The following is a 12,092-nucleotide window of genomic DNA, read 5'->3' on the forward strand; positions in this document are numbered from 1 at the left end:
CAGGGAGGCAGCAGACTTCCCTACGGGTAGGGTGAGGTCGACAAACAGGGCCCTCTGTTCCCCTGAGAAGGGAGTCACCTACTACGATCACCCTTCTGTCTTTCTTGGTGGAGGCAGTCTTGAGGCGTGGAGTCAGCTTCCTCGCCCTAGGCATCCTCCTGGGTAGACTTTCTACCTCGTCCTCACCCACCGGCTTCTCAAGCTCCAGCGCCTCAAATCTGTTACGTAAGGGCACGTGGGAAAATGGGAATTCCCTGACCGGGAATCGAACCCAGGCCGCGGCGGTGAGAGCGCCGAATCCTAACCACTAGACCACCAGGGAGGGCTAAAATTGACAAGTTATGGACTGCACACCAAAACCGGAGGGACCATGTGCTAGCAAGACCCTTCTGTGTGCCCAGCGAGGGGCTGGCTTCAATGAAGCACATCTGAACTATTTCTCCACAAGCACATGCAGCATGAGAAACAAGCAAGAGGAGCTGGAAGCCTTGGCCCCATGCCAGAGCTACGACACTGTTGGCATGAGTGAAACCCGGTGGGAAGAGGCCTGTGACTGGTGCGTTGTGATGGATGCTTCCAGGCTCTTCAGAAGGGACGGGCAGGGCAGGTGAGGCTGGGGAGGCCACGCGCTATGTAACGGAGGCACTGCGCTGTACGGAGCTCCCAGTCGGTGACAATGGGGTTTAGAGCCACTGAGTAAGGACCTAGGGACAGGCAGCTGAAAGGGATGTCGTTGTGGGAGTCCGCTATAGACGAGCCGGCCAGGATGACGGCACTGATGAATGATGCTTTAAGGAACTGAGAAAACTTCTAGATCGTCTGCCCTTGTCCTTACGGGGCACTTCAGCGTGCCCGACATCAAGCGGGAATATCACATCGCTGAGACAAAGAGGTCCAGGAAATTCCCGAAGCGCCTTGCTGCTATCTTCTTGGCACAGGTACTAGGAGAGCTGACTAGGAAAGGTGCCCTCCTTTTCCCATTCTGACATATCTAAAGCCAGCTGGAAGAGGGGAAACATAACCCCCATTTTTAAAAAGGGAAAAAGGAAGAGCCAGGGAACTAGAGGCCTCGGCTCTGTGCCCAGTCAAATCATGGAACAGATCCTCCTGGAAACTATTCTAAGGCACAGGGAAAAGAAAGAGGTGAGTGGTGAACAGCCAGCATGGCTTCACTAAAGGTTTGCCTTGACTGACAAACCTGGTGGCCTTCTACAGGGGGCCCACAGCATTGGTGCGTAGGGGAAGAGCAACTGACATCATCTACCTGGACTTGCGCAAAGCATTTGGCACTGGCCTGCACCATATCCTTGTCTCCAAGTTAGAGAGACAGGGATTTGATGGATGGACCACTCGGTGGGTAAGGAATTGGCTGGATGTCCACACTCAAAGAGTTGTGGTCAATGGCTCAGTGTCTCGGGGGAGGCCAGTGAGGAGTGGTGTTCCTGAGGGGTCGCTCTAGGGACCGGTGCTGTTTAACATCTTTGTCGCTGACATGACCAGTGGGATTGAGTGCCCCCTCAGCAAGCTTGCAGACACCAAGCTGTGTGGTGCTGTCAGCATGCTGAAGGGAAGGGATGCCATCCAGGAGCACTTTGAAAAGCCGCGGAGGTGGGCTTGTGTGAATCTCCTGAGGTTCAACAAGGCCAAATGGAAGGCCCTGCATCTGAATTCGAGCAATCCAAAGCACAAATACAGGCTGGGCAGGGAATGGATTGAGAGCAGCCCTGAGCAGAGGGTTCTGGGGGTGCTGGTTGCTGAGCAGCTCGACATGAGCTGGCAAGGTGTGCTTGCAGCTCAGAAAGCCACTCGTAGCCTGGGCTGCACCGACAGCATGGTGGCCAGCAGGGCGAGGGAGGGGATTGTTCCCCTCTGCTCTGCTCTCGGGAGACCCCACCTGGAGCATTAATCAGCCATGACCAAAGGGACAGTGGGGGCCAGCAGGGCACGGGGACGGCACCAGGAAAATGGAGGGAAGGCAGCAGCATGCACGGGGCTGTGCCAGCTCTGGGTCGAATCACACCGAGACTTTTTCTGTTGTATATTCAATCTATTTTATTGTTCTTTATTTCACCACCCGTAGGAGCCCTCCTAGAGGCGCCGGGGGGGCGGCCTCTTGCAGGGCTGGGGAGAGTCTTGGGCACTGCTCGCCCGGGTGCGCTTCCTGGGGCGCCGGGACCCCCGAGTCGAGCGGTGAGGAGTGGAGGGTCTGCGCCTGCAGGCCCGGGCAGAGGGACCTGCTGCTGCCTCCTGCCCCAGCTCTTCACGGGGCTCTTCCTGCTCCCTGGGGCTGTCTGCAGCTGGGACTTCGCCAGGACCCCCATGCTGGAAAGCGCTGGATGTGCCGGGGATCTGGTCCGTGTCAGGGTCTGCAGAGCTGCTGGAGGGCGCGGGGCTGGTACTGAAGGCTCCCTGCGCTGGAGCAGCGTGCCCAGAAGCAGCTGCAGGTCTGGCCTCCTGCGCCCTGGCAGGGCGGCTGCTCTCGAGGCCCAGCAGCCTCCGTGCGTCCTCGCCGCAGAGAGCCACGATGGTGCCGACGAGCCCGTCAATGAGCGGCACGGTGAGGGGCCCCAAGGCGGGCTGTGTGTGCTGAATGATGGCGTCCCTGTCCAGCCCCATCACACACAGGGAGTGCAGGAGGAAGCTCTCTGCAGCTCTCGCCTGCCACCAGCGTGTCCCATAGATGGCTGAGAGCTGGCGGCGAAGCCAGGGCAGCACAGGGTCGAGGATGTCCCTGCGCTCCCTGAACAGCACGGCCCAGTCCTCGGGCAGGAGGCCGCCCACAGCAGCGCGGGGATCGGGCTCCGCATCCCTCTCCTCGGCTGGCACAGAGGACGCAGCCGGCGCTGCAGGGCTGTGGGGGGCGGTGGCGCTGCCTGCCTGGAAGCCAACAGGTACGGGCACTGCGGGAGGGGAGACGATGCATTCCAGGTAGTCTTCGTCTCCCCGCACGGAAACCTTGATGGTCCTCATGCCCGTCCTGCAGAGTGGGCAGCTTGCCTTCAGTTTTGCCCAGCGCTGGATGCAGCCCAGGCAGAACCGGTGGTTACACGGTGTCGCGTAGGCCACGTCCTTTCGCCCCTCCCGGCACACGGGACACGTCCACGCCTCCTCCGTGGCCATGATCTTCTCGTTAAGGTGCGCTGGGGAGAGCTGATGCTGATGAGCTGCTCCCCTGCACCGGCACTGCAGCAGCGGGTATCGCGCACGCTGCGAGGAAGAGAGAAGGTCACTGGCTGTGCCCCGGCCCCTCAGCAGGAACCCCCCCGGCCCCAGCCCCACGGCTGGGTGGTCCCACGTCCCCCGCGGGCCGCCCCGGGGCACGTGTCCCCACACAGCTCACCTGCGCTGCTGCAAGTGCTCCTCACAGGGCCCTGGCTGCCTGAGCCAGGCAGGGCCGGGGAAACACAGGCACTGCCTGCGGGGACGGGCACTGAGAACAGCTGCCGACGGCCCCACAGCACAGCTCCAACAAATCCTTGCTCGGCGCTCCAAGCCTCGCACAAACGCTCAGCGGGAATCCAGGCACGAGCCAGGCTGGGGCGGGCTCTGCCTGCGCCCCAATATGAGCAGCGAGGGCCGTGAAGTCACAGTCCGTTGCTGGCTGACCTCAGAGCCCATCGCTCTGGGTGACCTCAGAGCCCATGGCTCTGGGTGACCCCCACAAACCAAAGCACGTGTCTGAGAGCATTGCCCAGACATTTTGTGAACTCCAGCAGGCTTGCTGCCCTGACCACTTCACTGGGAGGCCTGGTTCAGTGGCCAAGCCCCGTGTCAGTGAAAAATCTTGTCCTCACCTCCAGGCGGACCCTCCCCTGTCACAGCTCCATGCCATTCCCTCCACTTTTGTCACCGTCCCCAGAGAGCAGAGCTTAGCGCCGGGCCCTCCGCTCCCCTCGTGAGGAAGCTGCAGGCCGCCATCAGGCCTCTCCTCAGTCTCCTGCAGGCTGACCAAACGCAGGCACCTCAGCCGCTCCTCATCTGTCCTGCCCTCCAGACCCTTCACCACTTTGAAACCCTCCTTTGGATGCTCTCTCTCTAAGAGTTTTATGGCCTTCTGATAGTGCCGTGCCCAAAAGTGCACACAGGACTCGAGCTGATGCTGAAAGAGCGCAGAGCAGAGCACAGCAATCCCTGCCCGCGACCGCCTAGCCATGCTGTGCTGGAGGCACCCCACGATGCCGTTGCCCCTCCTGCCTGCCAGGGCCCACGGCTGACTCACGTTCAACTTGCCGTCGGCCAAAAGCCCCAGAGCCCTCTCTGCAGGGCTGCGCTCCAGCCTCTCCTCCCCCCAGACTGTCCGGACAGCCAGGGTTGCCCGTTGCCAGGTGCGCAATCCCTCACTCGCTCTCGCTGAACCTCATCTTGTTGGGGATTGCCCAGCTCTCTGGTTTGTCAGGATCTCTCTGCAAGGCCTTCCTCTCCTCCATCGAGTCAGGCGCTCCTCCCAATTTAGCATCGTGCCTAAATGGACTCAAGATGCCCTCGAGTCCTACATGCAAGTCGCTTAGGACAACATTGAAGAGAACTGGCCCTAAAATGGAGGCCTGCGGAAGCCCCCTAGCGACTGGCCGCCAGCCCGATGCAACCCCATTTACGATAACCCTTGGAGCCCGACCCGTCAGCCACTTGTTCACCCATGGCATTATGCATTGCTCTAGCTGTGTGCTGCTCAACTTGTCCAGAAGGAGACAGTGAGAAACAGTATTGAAGCTGTGCTGAAATCCAAACAGGTGCCATCAGCTGGCTTCCCTTGGCCAACTAGACGGTTGAGCACTTCCGAAAAGGAAATCAAGTGCGTTAAGCAGCACTTTCCCCTCGTGAACGTGCGTTGGCTGTGATCAATGGCTGCATTGTCCTTCAGGTGATCTTAAGAACTCCCAGAATATTTTTCACAATATTTTAACCATTTTTCCCTCCCAATTGATTCGGGGGAGTTGAAAAATCATAAAATAATAACAATAATAATAATAAAGAGAAAATCATATTCATGTTCCTAAGAAGAACAGGAATAAAAGAATAGGGAAGGTAAGCGAGGCAAAGTGCAACCACTGACCAGCTGCTGACAGATGTCCATCCCATCCCCAAGTAGCAGCCCTCATACCAGCCTGGCCTAGCAGTTCGTAGTAATAATTCAGCACCATGCCCTGTGTTGTGCAATATCACTTTGGCCTTTTGCAATGTCCCTGTGTGAAGCATTTTGTACACAACAGATGCAAATCTGCTCCCATCCACTGCATTCTCTGTTGAATGTAGAAGGGCAACATTGCTGACTAATGCTCTCTTGCAGTCCCCAGTCTTACATCTCGATCCTTAAGCAAGCTGCATTTGAAAAGGAGAGTGGAAAGGGCAAAGTGAAAAAGGAAAAGGGAAAGGGAAAGGGAAAGGGAAAGGGAAAGGGAAAGGGAAAGGGAAAGGGAAAGGGAAAGGGAAAGGGAAAGGGAAAGGGAAAGGGAAGGGGAAGGGGAAGGGGAAGGGGAAGGGGAAGGGGAAGGGGAAGGGGAAGGGGAAGGGAAAGGGAAAGGGAAAGGGAAAGGGAAAGGGAAAGGGAAAGGGAAAGGGAAAGGGAAAGGGAAAGGGAAAGGGAAAGGGAAAGGGAAAGGGAAAGGGAAAGGGAAAGGGAAAGGGAAAGGGAAAGGGAAAGGGAAAGGGAGAAGGAAAGGGAAAGGGAAAGGGAAATGGTAAAAAAGGAAAAGGGAAAGGGAAAAGGGAAAAGGGAAAGGGAAAGGGAAAGGGAAAGGGAGAGGGAACGGGAAAGGGAAAGGGAAAGGGAAAGGGAAAGGGAAAGGGAAAGGGAAAGGGAAAGGGAAAGGGAAAGGGAAAGGGAAAGGGAAAGGGAAAGGGAAAGGGAAAGGGAAAGGGAAAGGGAAAGGGAAAGGGAAAGGGAAAGGGAAAGGGAAAGGGAAAGGGAAGGGAAAGGGAAAGGGAAAGGGAGAAGGAAAGGGAAAGGGAAATGGTAAAAAAGGAAAAGGGAAAGGGAAAAGGGAAAAGGGAAAGGGAAAGGGAAAGGGAAAGGGAGAGGGAACGGGAAAGGGAAAGGGAAAGGGAAAGGGAAAGGGCAAGGGCAAGGGCAAGGGCAAGGGCAAGGGCAAGGGCAAGGGCAAGGGCAAGGGCAAGGGCAAGGGAAAGGGCGAGGGCGAATGCAAGGGCAAGGGCAAGGGCAAGGGCAAGGGCAAGGGCAAGGGCAAGGGCAAGGGAAAGGGAAAGGGAAAGGGAAAGGGAAAGGGAAAGGGAAAGGGAAAGGGAAAGGGAAAGGGAAAGGGAAAGGGAAAGGGAAAGGGAAAGGGAAAGGGAAAGGGAAAGGGAAAGGGAAAGGGAAAGGGAAAGGGAAAAGGAGAGGGAAAGGGAAAGGGAGAAGGAAAGGGAAAGGGAGAGGGAAATGGTAAAAAAGGAAAAGGGAAAGGGAAAAGGGAAAAGGGAAAAGGGAAAAGGGAAAAGGGAAAGGGAAAGGGAAAGGGAAAGGGAAAGGGAAAGGGAAAGGGAAAGGGAAAGGGAAAGGGAAAGGGAAAGGGAAAGGGAAAGGGAAAGGGAAAGGGAAAGGGAAAGGGAAAGGGAAAGGGAAAGGGAAAGGGAAAGGGAAAGGGAAAGGGAAAGGGAAAGGGAAAGGGAAAGGGAAAAGGAAAAGGAGAGGGAGAGGGAGAGGGAGAGGGAGAGGGAGAGGGAGAGGGAGAGGGAGAGGGAGAGGGAGAGGGAGAGGGAGAGGGAGAGGGAGAGGGAGAGGGAGAGGGAGAGGGAGAGGGAGAGGGAGAGCGAAACGGAAACGGAAACGGAAACGGAAACGGAAACGGAAACGGAAACGGAAACGGAAACGGAAACGGAAAGGGAAAGGAGAAAGAAAAATTTAGGAATGGTTTTTCTGTATGGTATTGAGGAGAGGATGCCTCACCTAGTGTAGAATAATGGATATAGTCATAACGTTGGCTATACGGAAGGAGAAGCGTCTTTCCTCCACATTGCGTATGGGGAACAAGACTGAAGCAAAGGAACCTTTGTGGCTGAAACAGAAGAATTGGAGGTTAATTTAAAAATGTTATTTCTCTAGGCCAAAGGAAAAATGCACTGAACACTAGGCCAAGGCAAGAAATAGAAAGCTCTTCTTGAGGAGAGAAATCTCAAAACCTAAGCACAACATCGGGGGAAGATTAGGGCTGTCCAGAGGAAGAAGAAATACCCACAGAGTGAAGCGGCAAACCCATCCCTGGCTGGAGTAGGGTTGAAAGTTGCAGCCTCTGCTTACACACACGATGGCAAGTACAGCAGCAGTCTCTGCGCAAAACAGACTTTAAAAAGAGAACCCATTCCTAAACCATGGGAGAGATCCCTGACACAATAGCTCTCAAAGTCATGAAGGGAGCGGAAGAGAGGTTTTGCACGCAGCGTTTGCTGTTTCCATTGCTTGTTAGGGTTATGCTTTCCTTGTATACAGCATCTGCATACAGATGCTGCGAAGCTTCCAGGTCGCTCCCTGTCACTGGGTGAATTTTCACGAAGGAGAGTCCGAATGGAGGGAAACTGGGCTGCATGGACTCAACTACTAAGCCTCATGCTTAAGGAAGCCAGCGTCCTCCACAATTACACTTGGCACTCGGTGCCTGGACGCTGCCCAGTTCTGGGGGCAGAGAATCACTGAATCACTGAATCACAGAATATCCTGAGTTGGAAGGGACCCATAAGGATCATCGAGTCCAACTCCTGGCACCACACAGGTCTACCCCAAAATTCCGACCACATGACTAAGTGCACAGTCCAAACGCTTCTTAAACTCCAACAGGCTTGGTGCAGTCACTACTTCCCTGCGGAGCCTGTTCCAGTGTGCGACAACCCTCTCAGTGAAGAACTTCTTCCTGATGCCTATCCCATCCCCAAGGAGCAGCCCTCATTCCAGCCTGGCCAAGCACTTTATAGCAATAGTTCAGCACGATGCCCTAGGTTATGGAATATCCTTCTGGCTACTTCAGCTCAGCGTCCTGCTGCTGTCCCCTCCCAGCTCCTTGTGCACCGCAAGTCTCTTTGCTGGCAGACAAGTGCTGGCATAACCCGTGCAATAGTGTCCCTGGTTAGGTCCTGCTCTCCATGGCAAGCCCCTCACACATCGCATTGGTTTTTCACGTTGACAGTAATGAGGTAGCAAAGAGAAATCCAAGAGTGATCAAAAGGGACTTTACGGCTTTGTGGCAACTGGTTGGAGGATTAGGTGCACGAGCAGTGTTTTCCTCCGTCTTTCCAGTAGCAGGTATCAATACCGAAAGGAACACGCAGACCTAGCAGATGAACAAGTGGCTGCGAGGCTGGTGCCACCAACACGGTGTTGGGTTCCTTGCTGATGTGAAGGTCTACATGACACCAAGCCACCTGGGCCCTGGTGGGAAGCACCTTTCTCAGAGGAGGAAAAGGATTTTTGCCCTGGAGTAAGCAAGACTGATTGTCAGGGCTTTAAACTTAGATTCAGAGGCAGAAAGGGACAAAGCCAGGCCGGTCAGCGATAATCACAGAATCACAGAATTGTCTAGGTTGGAAGAGACCTCCAAGATCATCTAGTCCAACCTCTGTCCTAACACTAACAAGACCTCCACTAAACCATATCACTAAGGACTACATCTAAACATTTTTTAAAGACCTCCAGGGATGGTGACTCAACCACCTCCCTGGGCAGCCCATTCCAGTGCCTAACAACCCTTTCAGTAAAGAAGTTCTTCCTAACATCCAACCTAAACCTCCCCTGGCGCAACTTTAGCCCATTCCCCCTCGTCGTGTCACCAGGCACGTGGGAGAACAGACCAACCCCCACCTCTCTATAGCCTCCTTTAAGGTACCTGTAGAGAGCGATGAGGTCTCCCCTGAGCCTCCTCTTCTCCAGGCTAAACAACCCCAGCTCCCTCAGCCGCTCCTCGTAACACTTGTTCTCCAGACCCCTCACCAGCTTGGTCGCCCTTCTCTGGACTCTCTCGAGCACCTCCATGTCCTTCTTGTACCGAGGGGCCCAAAACTGAACACAGTACTCGAGGTGCGGCCTCACCAGAGCCGAGTACAGGGGGACAATCACCTCCCTACACCTGCTGGCCACACCGCTTCTTATACATGCCAGGATGCTGTTGGCCTTCTTGGCCACCTGAGCACACTGCTGGCTCATATTCAGCCAACTATCAACCAATACTCCCAGGTCCTTCTCGGCCAGGCAGTTTTCCAGCCACTCATCTCCCAGCCTGTAGCTCTGCTTGGGGTTGTTACGCCCCAGATGCAGGACCCGGCACTTGGCCTTCTTGAACTTCATACAGTTGACCTCAGCCCATCGGTATAGGTCCAGCCTATCCAGATCCTCCTGCAGAGCCTTCCTGCCCTCGAGCAGATCGACACACGCACTTAGCTTGGTGTCATCTGCAAACTTACTGAGGGTGCACTCGATCCCCTCATCCAGGTCATCGATAAAGATATTGAAGAGGACTGGCCCCAGCACTGAGCCCTGGGGGACGCCACTAGTAACCGGACTCCAACTGGATTTGGCTCCATTCACCGCTACTCTTTGGGCCCGGCCATCCAGCCAGTTTTTAACCCAACAAAGCGTATGCCAGTCCAAGCCACGAGCAGCCAATTTCTTGAGGAGAATGCTGTGGGAAACGGTGTCAAAAGCCTTGCTGAAGTCAAGGTAGATCACATCCACAGCCTTCCCCTCATCCACCAAGCGCGTCACTTGGTCATAGAAGGAGATCAGGTTCGTCAAACAAGACCTACCTTTCATAAACCCATGCTGACTGGGCCTGATCGCCTGGTTGCCCTGCAAGTGCCGTGTGATGACATTCAAGATAATCTGCTCCATGAGCTTTCCTGGCACTGAGGTCAAACTAACAGGCCTATAGTTCCCCGGCTCTACCCTCCGACCCTTCTTATAGATGGGCGTCACGTTTGCTAGCCGCCAGTCGACTGGGACCTCCCCTGATAGCCAGGACCGCTGATAAATGATGGAAAGCGGCTTGGCCAGCTCCTCCGCCAGTTCGCTCAGTACCCTCGGGTGGATCCCATCCGGCCCCATTGACTTGCGTACATCCAAGTGCTGTAGCAGGTCGCCAACCATTTCCTCATGGATAGCGAGGGCCACATCCTGTTCCCCATCCCCTTCCACCAGCTCAGGGTACCGAGTATCCAGAGAACAACCGGTCTTGCCGCTAAAGACTGAGGCAAAGAAGACACTGAGCACCTCAGCCTTTTCCTCATCTCTTGTCACTAAGTTTCCCCCCGCATCCGGTAAAGGATGGAGATTCTCCTTAGTCCTCCTTTTTGCTTTGATGTATTTGTAAAAATGTTTTTTGTTATCTTTAACAGCAGTAGCCAGATTGAGCTCCAGATGAGCTTTGGCCTTTCTAATTTTGTCCCTGCACAGCCTCGCAACATCCTTAAAGTCCTCTTGAGTAGCCCGCCCTCTTTTCCAAATTCATAAACCTTCTTTTTTCTCCTAAGCTCGAGCCACAACTCTCTGTTCAGCCAGGCTGGTCTAGTTCCGCGTCGGCTCGTCTTTGGGCACGTGGGGGCAGACCGCTCCTGAGCCATTAAGATTTCCTTCTTGAAGAGTGCCCAGCCTTCCTGGACTCCTTTGCCCTTCAGAACCTCCTCCCAAGGGACTCTGCCAACCAGTGTCCTGAACAGCTCAAAGTCAGCCCCCTGGAAGTCCAAGACAGCGGTTTTACTCGTCCCCTTCCTGACATCGCCAAGAATAGAGAACTCTACCATTTCGTGGTCACTCTGCCCAAGACAGCTCTCGACCACCACATCTCCCACCAGTCCGTCACTGTTCGTGAACAGAAGGTCTAGCGGGGCACCTCCCCTGGTAGGCTCTCTAACCAGCTGCGTCAGGAAGCTATCTTCCACGCTCTCCAGAAACCTCTTAGACTGCTTTCTCTGGGCTGTGTTGTACTTCCAGGATATGTCTGGGAAGTTGAAGTCCCCCACGAGAACAAGCGCTGACGATTTCGCGGCTTCTGCCAGCTGCCTGTAGAACTCCTCATCAGTCTCCTCAGCCTGGTTTGGCGGTCTATAACAGATCCCCACCAGGATGCTTGCCTTGTTGGCCTTCCCTCTGATCCTAACCCATAGGGACTCAACCTTATCATTCCCAGCCTCAAGTTCCTCAACATCTAAACACTCTCTAATATAGAGAGCCACGCCACCACCCCTTCTGTGCTGCCTGTCCCTTCTGAAGAGCCTATAGCCAGGCATTGCAGCACTCCAGTCATGAGAGTGGTCCCACCACATTTCCGTGATGGCAACCAAGTCATAGCCTGCCTGCTGCACGATGGCTTCCAGCTCCTCTTGTTTGTTACCCATGCTGCGTGCATTAGTGTAGATGCACTTCAGCTGGGCCATCGCCTTCTTCCCCGGCTTTGCCATTGTTCCCCCCGGCACAGCTCCAACAAGCCTAATTTCAGCCCCATCCCCCTTCTTTCCTAGTTTAAAGCCCTCTCAACGAGCCCTGCCAGCTCCTGGGCTAGGATCCGTTTTCCCCTTAGAGATAGGGACCCGTCTGCGGTCACCAGGCCGGGTGCCGAGTAAAGCGCCCCATGGTCAAAAAAAACAAAATTTCTGTGTTGGCACCAGCCTCTGAGCCACCTGTTAATCAGGTGGGCTTTCCGTGTCCGCTCGGTACTCCTCCCTGCCACTGCAGGGATAGACGAAAACACCACCTGTACTCCCGCTCCATCCACTAACCTTCCCAGTGCCCTAAAGTCCCGTTTGATAGACTTCAGGCTTCTCTCTTCAATATCATCACTGCCAGCCTGGACTATCAAAAGAGAATAGTAGTCAGAGGGGCGAACCAGGTTGGGAAGCTTCCTGGCAACATCCCTGACCCTGGCCCCAGGGAGGCAGCAGACTTCCCTACGGGTAGGGTGAGGTCGACAAACAGGGCCCTCTGTTCCCCTGAGAAGGGAGTCACCTACTACGATCACCCTTCTGTCTTTCTTGGTGGAGGCAGTCTTGAGGCGTGGAGTCAGCTTCCTCGCCCTAGGCATCCTCCTGGGTAGACTTTCTACCTCGTCCTCACCCACCGGCTTCTCAAGCTCCAGCGCCTCAAATCTGTTACGTAAGGGCACGTGGGAAAATGGGAA

The 12,092-nt window shown here is 55.1% G+C and overlaps 1 non-coding gene across 1 annotated transcript; it reads right to left on the reverse strand.

Annotated features, from left to right (window-relative positions):
* Positions 1 to 250: 250 nt before the first annotated feature.
* On the reverse strand, positions 251 to 322 carry TRNAE-CUC (transfer RNA glutamic acid (anticodon CUC)). The gene has a single exon. It is a non-coding gene; the product is annotated as a tRNA-Glu (tRNA).
* Positions 323 to 12,092: the final 11,770 nt, after the last annotated feature.

The sequence above is a fragment of the Anser cygnoides genome, chromosome Z (assembly GCF_040182565.1).
Source record: "Anser cygnoides isolate HZ-2024a breed goose chromosome Z, Taihu_goose_T2T_genome, whole genome shotgun sequence".
In the NCBI taxonomy this organism is placed as follows: domain Eukaryota; kingdom Metazoa; phylum Chordata; class Aves; order Anseriformes; family Anatidae; genus Anser; species Anser cygnoides.